The sequence below is a fragment of the Moschus berezovskii genome, chromosome 11 (assembly GCF_049115385.1).
Source record: "Moschus berezovskii isolate FMDL1 chromosome 11, NW_MosBer_1.0, whole genome shotgun sequence".
NCBI classification, from domain to species: domain Eukaryota; kingdom Metazoa; phylum Chordata; class Mammalia; order Artiodactyla; family Moschidae; genus Moschus; species Moschus berezovskii.
In genome coordinates, this window is record NC_142470.1 from 1,590,028 (window position 1) to 1,598,248 (window position 8,221).

Here is an 8,221-nt window from a genome sequence, read left to right on the forward strand (position 1 = left end):
GATGCCATACAAACTTGTCACGGTCCCACAGATCCAGGCCCTCCTACCTCCTCCCCAGAGCCCGGCTCTTCCGTCCTAAGACACAGGACCCTTCCTTGCTCCTTTGCCTCCACGCCTCCCTGGATCTGCCATCTTAACGTGCGTTTGCTCTGAGCTCCCAGGCTTGGGCAGGAAAGATCTTACTCCCAAGGCTGAGTCACTCTATTCCAAAAAGAAAAAGCACTTCACTGCTCTTTGGAACTCAAGAGCTTTGAACAAGTTCCATCCCTTCCTTTGGGTGTTTAGCAATGTTTAGGTATTTTCCGACTTGGTAAGACCTCAGCTTGCGGGACTCTTCATTTTATTTTTCCTGCTGGCAAATGGCTCAATTCTTCCCTAAGCCTTCTCTCTCTTCTCTGTAATGCCTCCTCAGACCGCCGAGGCAGAGGAGCACACACATTCAGGATTTGCACAGTCTTTCCTTGGAGCCCCAGAGGCCCCTCCGTGGAACCGCCTCTCGAGTTATCAGAAGCAGCGCTCATGTTGAACACGTTTCCGCCTTCCTCCCCGCCCCTCGCTCCGGCCGCCGCTCTTATGATGTGACTCCTGTCCGTCTGCGCTGACGGCCGCTCTGGCAAGTGGGGCAGGCACACAGGTGCGCTGAGGGGCGTGGGCTTCCCCCCGGGAGACCAGGGGCGCTCCGGGGCCTGTCGGGCTGCACGGCCTCTGTCGACAGTCCAAGTGCAGGTAGCTTTATAAACGTGGGAGTCCAGCCAGGCCGGGCAGGCAGCGAGGCGGGATGGACTCAGAGAGGCTGGGCCCGGGTGAAAGAAACACAGGGTCCGCTCTGGTGCACTCCACGTGCGTCTTCACCACATTTGTGCGGGCACTAGACCGGACGTGCCTTCCGAGGGGGCGTAGACTTGTGCTCCCACCACAGAGGGCTTCGCAGATGCCTGTTGAGGGATGGCAGGGGGGGCGGAGGGCTTGCTTTTGTCTTTGATCACTAAGCTAGTAGAGCCGTTCCAGTGTGGAAAATGGGCTTCCCACGTGGCTCATATGGTAGAGAATCTGCCCTCAATGGAGAAGACATGGGTTCGATTCCTGGGACAGGAAGATCCCCTGGAGGAGGGAATGGCAACCCACTCCAGAATTCTTGCCTGGGACATCCCATGGACAGAGGAACCTGGCGGGCTACAGTCCACAGGGTCACAAAGAGTCAGACCTGACTCAGTGACAAACCAAACATAGTGAAGAAAACAGAAGGCCAGCCCAGCCTTGAGGAAAGGGGGTCCAGGCTTGAGGATTTTCCTCTGTTGCTAAACACTGGGATGCGGTTGTTTGCTTGCTTTACAATTTTTTGGTGTGGACCGTTTTTGAAATCTCTCGAGTTTGTCACAGCACTGTATCTGTTCTGTTTTGGTTTTTGGCCCCGAGGCATGTGAGATCCTGGCTCCCGGACTCCCTGCACTGGAGGGCGAAGTCTTAACCACTGCATCGCCGGGGGGGTCCCGCAGGCTTGAATGTCCACGGAGCCTCCCCTCATGGGGACCAACCCTCCTGGTTTGTCCAGCTCTGACAGGTTTTCCAGGGTGTGGGATGTTCACTGCTAAAACCGGGAGGACCCAGGGTGACCCAGACAAGGGGGTCACCCTGCTCTTCCTGACCAGAGTCTCTGGGGAGAGGCTGGAAGCCTGGGGCATAACTCTGGGTGCAGGGGGAGTGTGGGGAGGGGCCTGTGAGCCCCAGGACATCACTCCTCCTCCCGGGGTGGGGGGCACGCTGCCCCAGGCCCATCTCCTGCTCTGGGCAGGCCCTCCTCCTTTCCCCTAAGAGTCTGGTTCCCAGCTCGTCACTCCCATCCCAGTGACTCTTCCTCCTGGGCCGCTTTCAAGTGCAAAACTCCGACCTTGGGGCGCAGGTGTGGGGAGATGAGCACGGCTTCCCCCGCCCTGCTTCTGCACCCCACACCACCACTAACGCGGCCTGAACGGCACCGCGTTTCCGGGGGACAGTGTGCTCCACCTGGGCCCAGCCAAGCCTGACACTGACCAGACCGCCTTTCCAAGCCCCTTTCTTGTAACCTGTTTCTAAGCTGTAGAATCCTTGGAAAAGCCTGTAACTGCGTGGTGAAGGAAACGGGAAGCAGGCCGGGGCCAGCCTGTCAGGCTGGTTTCAGGCTTTGGGGCAAGTCCCAGCTCCAAAGTTCAGCGTTACTGGAGGGAGGGGTGATGTTCCTCAGGCGGGAGAGACACGGGGGAAGCCAGCTCCCCCAGTGGGTTCCGGGGTGGAGGGGAAGGCCGATAGGCTGGCTGCAGCGCTGGCCTCACACCCCGGGCGCCTGTGAGCAGCAGGCGATGGAAGGACAGAGGGCTGCCCCCCGAGGGCCACCCGCCAGTCCCCATCCTGGTCCGTGTGCTCAGCGGAGCGGGGTCCCCAGGACACACCCCCAACGGGGCATCCAGGGGGAGGGGGCAGGGAGGGAGGCTGGGGTGGGGAGGGGCTTACAACAGACCCCAGCCGGCAGCCTCCTCCTCCCAGGTTGTGAAGCTCCCACCGGGAACAGAGGCTGGTACAGGAGGGCCGGGCAGGTGGCCGGTCCACAGAGGGCGGCCCTGGAAGCAGGAAGAGGCTGCTGGGGGGAGGTCAGGCCAGCGGGGCGGCGGGGAGGTGACTTCCTCACAGTCACTGACCCCAGTGTCTGACTCCAGGCGGCCCCGTGGACTGGCGCCCACCAGGCTCCTCTGCCCGTTTTCCAGGCGAGAACACTGGAGAGGGTTGCGAGTTTTCCTCTAAGAGAACTTCCCGACCCTTGAGTCTGACTGGCGTCTCTTTTATCTCCTGCACCGGCCGGCAGCCTGTTTAGCACCGAGCCAGCTGGGACACCCCACTGACCCCGTGTTTCCCACTTATTCTGCTCAATCCATGGGTCCACAAGTCACACGGCAAAGAAGATTCAGAGCAGGCAAGTGACTTGCCCCAGGTTACACCGCCTGAGCCTGGCAGGGCCCAGGGAGCCCAGGGCTGGGTGGGTGCAGAACCCTCGCCCGCCACCGGCTGAAACAGAGACGCACCTGTGTTTGAGACCAGCCGCACCCTCTGGGCCCTCCATGCTGGGAACCCCTAACCTCCGAGTGCACAGACAGTCCTGGGTGGCCAATGTGCCCTCCACAAACCTGTGTTTGAGACCAGCCGCCCTCTCTGGGACCCTGAACGGAAACCCAGGGGAAGGGTGCGCCCCGCCCCCAGGAGGCGCTCTCACTTCATCTCAGGGTGGGGAGGGGTCTCTTGGGGGTGGGAGCCAGCCTCGATTGCCTGGATGGGGAGACCCACCCTCCTCCTGCGGCTGGACTTCCGGGCAGGCTGCCAGGGCCGTCCAGACAAGCGGTGTCTCAGTGGAGCTCATCTCTCTAGGGGTCGTAGGGGGTCATGGCCACCAGAGCCAGTCCCTGCCAGGTTGGACCTGTGCCCATCCCGCGGCAGAGGTCACGGCCACAGTGAAGAACCTGGGCCTGTGCACAGAACACCCCCCTGCCCCACCTAGACCTCTGCCTCCATCTCCCCCAGAGCAGACCCAGGCCCTTGGAGGAGCAGGAAGGGAGGGCAGGGCCTGGCCCAGGCTAGGGCTCCCAGCCGGCCCCAAAGCCCTGCTCCTGGAAGGCAGCCCTGGTGGCCTGGGGGAAAGAGGACCGGCGTCTTCCCTGCTTGGGGACCCCTGGCTCTTCGGACGCCCTCCGGCTGCTACATCTTCCCATGGCCCCCTCGGGATGGACATGCGCGTGTATGCAAGGCGGAGGCCCGTATATGCAAGGGGACGCGTTACCACGTGAAGTTAGTTCCCGAGCACCCTTGCTCGCCCAAATACCTTTGACCTCATTTTCACAAGTACTGGAAAAAATAAAGTCTTCTCAAGTTCCCAAAGCAAAGGAGTATTTATAAATAAATTATAGCAAAGCTCATATTATTTATGAAAATTATTTTTTTAAATTCTCAATCCACCTTTCAATTAAGCATGTTTAAAACTTAACACTTTAAAGTTTTCTGGCTTGTCAAGTAAAGGGTGTTTCTTGTTTAGTAGTTTTATTTTTGCTTTCCACAATCATGACATGACAATTAAGAAATTATTTTTTTCTCAAGAAGGATTGCTCAAGATTCAATTCCACGATATTAATTATAACATCTATACAGGGAGGGCCTTTCCAGGACAATCTTAGTTCTAGGACTGAGAGGCCAAGGGCCTGCTTGGTTGTTAAGTTGTGTCTAACTTACGATCCCGTGGATGACTCTAGCCCACCAGGCTCCTCTGTCCATGGAGTTCTCCAGGCAAGAATAATGGAGTGAGTAGCCGTTCCCTTCTCCGGGGGATCTTCCTGACCCAGGGACTGAACCCAGGTCTCCTGTATCTTCTGGACTGGCAGGTGGATTCTTTACCACTGAGCCTCCTGGGAAGCCTGAGAGGCCAAGACACAGGGTCAAATTCCCAGTCCTGCCTTTTCCAGCTGAGCCAGTGGGCATTTCTCCACTGCCGAAGGCTCAGTCCCTTCTGCAGATGCTATGGGTATGTCAGGGTGGAGGGTGTGTAGGAGAGTCCCCAACCCTGGATCTGGGTCCTGACTGTGGCTCCCAGGGGTGCAGGTGAGGTCTTAGCTGCCCTAGAAGCTGGTGCATCCGAGCCCGGGGCCGGCAAGCAAGGAGCTGCCTTCTGTGTTCCCAGGCAAAGAGTCCACATCCCACAGGGATTGCCTTCCTGCCCAGACGCTAAGGAGCCAGGACTTCGGGGAAAGAAGAGGTGATGGGGGATCCTGTTACCGGGGCAGAACTCCTGATGCCACGTTGAATCACTGCATTTCACAGTTTGTCAGTTTTTGTCTTGGGGACCGGTCAGGCCTGTGGGAGTGGGCCTGTTGGGAAGGAGGGCCAGCCCAGGGGAAGGAGAGCCGGCCCCCCTCCGTCCTGCTCTGGATCATCTCAGGCCCTCGCGCAGCACAAGGAGACGAGGGGCATGGGTTCCGGGAGCAGCAGCTCAGATCTCAGGACACGGCGCCCCAGACGTGCAGCGCTCTCCGAGGTTCTGTGTGGTTCTTAGACCGGCTGGGACCATCTAAGGGACCTCAAGGAGGAAGGGGGTAGTAACCATCTGGGACCTTTCTGGATTCTCTCTGAGTGGAGGATGCAGCCAGAACAGACTCAAGAGGGCTGACGGGGACACAGCCAGTCAGGCAAGAGTTACGAGCCAGCCAGCGCCAGGGCAGGCCAGGCCAAGGCAGGGGTGGCCTGAGGGCCCAGCGACAGGCTGCCCGAGCCAAGACGGTCCACTGCACACTTTGTCTGAGTGTGTGTCGGCCTCTGGTCTCCTCTGCCGGGATGAATCGAGAGTCAGTCTTCCCTGTTGATGGAGCCCACCCCCACCAGGAGGGGCTGACAACTGAGTTCCTCCTGGAGGGAGTTCAGAGGACGCCACCCCTGCATTTCTCAAGAGCCTCTTGAGAGTTCCTTGGACTGCAAGGAGATCAAACCAGTCAACCCTAAAGAAAATCAACTGTGAATTTCCATTGGAAAGATGGATGCTGCAGCTGAAGTTCCAATACTTTGGCCACATGACATGAAAATCCGACCCATGGGAAGAGACCCTGACGCTGGGAAAGGCTGAGGGCAGGAGGAGAAGGGGGAGAGAGAGGATGAGATGGTTGGATGGGATCACCGACTCGACGGACATGAGTTTGAGCAAGGTCCAGGAGGACAGGGGAGCCTGGTCCGCTGCAGTCTGTAGGGTCACAAAGTGTCAGGCCCAACTGAGCAACAGCAACTGCAAAGCATCCGCCACTCAGAACGATCAATGCACTGAAGTGGCAGGTCGTGGGGGTGTGGGTTGCTGCCAGGATGTTAACTTTCAAGAGCAGGAGACACCAGACTCCATCCATCGTGGGGTGAGCTCGGTGGAGAGGCGTCCTCCCTGGGGATGTGCAGACAGAGCAGGAGGCAGACACCTGCCAAGCTGGGGCAAAAGGAGGCCCCTTGGCACCCGCGCTGTGTGGAGGGGAGGCCCCTTGGCACCCGCGCTGTGGGGGGGGATCGCTCTCAGGCTGGGCTGAACTTTTCACCGGGCACAGATGGGGCAAGAGGTGTGCACGGTGTTAACATTTTAGAGTAAAGAAACTGGCATCGGGCGTTCCTGGTGGTTCAGTGGTTAAGAATCTGCCCGCTAACGTAGGGGATACCGGTTCGACCCTTGGTCCAGGAAGATCCCACCTGCTGGGGAGCAACTGAGGCTGTGCGCCCGAACTGCTGAGCCTGCCAGAGGCAACGGTTGAACCCGCGCCCCCAGAACCCACGCCCCATAAAGAGAGGCCACTGCCCGGGGAACCCACACACCCAGAGCCCCCGCTCCATAAAGAGAGGCCACCGCCCGGGGAACCCACACACCCAGAGCCCCCGCTCCATAAAGAGAGGCCACCGCCCGGGCAGCCTGCGCACCCAGAGCCCGCGCCCCATAAAGAGAGGCCACCGCCTGGGGAACCCGCGCACCCAGAGCCCGCGCCCCATAAAGAGAGGCCACCGCCTGGGGAACCCGCGCACCCAGAGCCCCCCCTCCATAAAAAGAGGCCACCGCCCAGGCAGCCTGCACACCCAGAGCCCCTGCTCCATAAAGAGAGGCCACCGCCCGGGGAACCCGCGCACCCAGAGCCCGCGCCCCATAAAGAGAGGCCACCGCCCTGCCAGCCTGCGCACCAGAGAGGAGTCCCCGCTGCTGCAAGGAGAGAAAGTCACCACGACAACGAGGACGCAGCCCCGCCCACAGTTCAGTTCAGTTCAGTTCAGTTGCTCAGTCGTGTCCGACTCTCCGCGACCCCATGAATCACAGCACGCCAGGCCTCCCTGTCCATCGCCAAATCCCGGAGTGCACTCAAACTCATGTCCACAGAGTCGGTGATGCCATCCAGCCATCTCATTCTCTGTCGTCCCCGTCTCCTCCCGCCCCCAATCCTTCCCAGCATCAGACTCTTTTCCAGTGAGTCAACTCGTCGCATGAGGTGGCCGAAGTATTGCAGTTTCAGCTTCAGCATCAGTCCTTCCAGTGAACATCCAGGATTGATCTCCTTTAGAATGGACTGGTTGGATCTCCTTGCAGTCCAAGGGACTCTCAAGAGTCTTCTCCAACACCACAGTTCAAAAGCATCAATTCTTTGGCGATCAGCCTTCTTCACAGTCCAACTCTCACATCCAAACATGACCACTGGAAAAACCATAGCCTTGACTAGACGGACTTTACAAGTACGTAAATAAATCTTTGACAGAAATCCATGCCCCGTTTGCTGGTTGGAGCACCGGCTTTGTGAAAGTCGCTCAGTCGTGTCCGACTCTTTGCGACTCCGTGGACTATACAGTCCTTGGAGTTCTCCAGGCCAGAATACTGCAGAGGGTAGCCTTTCCCTTCTCCAGGGGATCTTCCCAACCCAGGGATTGAACCCAGGTCTCCTGCATTGCTGGTGGATTCTTTACCAACTGAGCTATGAGGGAAGTCCATCGGGGAAGTACCAGCTTTAGTAAAGAGAATCTGGTCTGTTAAAATAACAACCTGACAATCCAGCTGAAAACATGACCTTGAGGAATGGAACAAGTTAGTGATTTTATGGGGAGATATTGCCGTTTTGTTTATTGTTTATAGTTGAGAGTTAAGAGGCCCCTAAATTCATCACATTTGTATGCGTACATTAGCAGATCCCTAAAAGTTAGCTTCTACTCGGAAGGTTCCGTTAAAGGCAGACAACTGAAACGCAAGAGTGATTATGTTCATTCTGAAAATGCAATTAAAGCGCTGAGAGCTGCTGAGTCAGTCAGTGGGACAGGAGTCACTCACAGGTCCCGTGAAGGAAGAGATTCAAATGTGCCTTTTTACATTACAGAACGAGGTTGATGCTTAAAAGCTGCAGGAATCGCTGGACTTTAAAATGTATAATTTTAGTAAATTGAACAAATTGCATTTGAATTAATTTAAAAAGACAGTCGCACACGGAGTAATCTTCCCTGTGCCAGAAAGGGAGCAAGAGCCAGCATGGACGCATCAGAGGGGAGAGAGACCCACACGGCGAGGATCAGGCCTGGCTCCGCTGGGGCGCCTTGGGTGGGAAATGGAGATGCAGAGAAGGAAAGACCCTGCCTGGGGCGCACAGCCTCTAGTGGAGAGCCAGGGCCAGAACTCTGCTCCCGCGAGGTCCGTGGGATCTGGCGCCCCGCCCGCCCG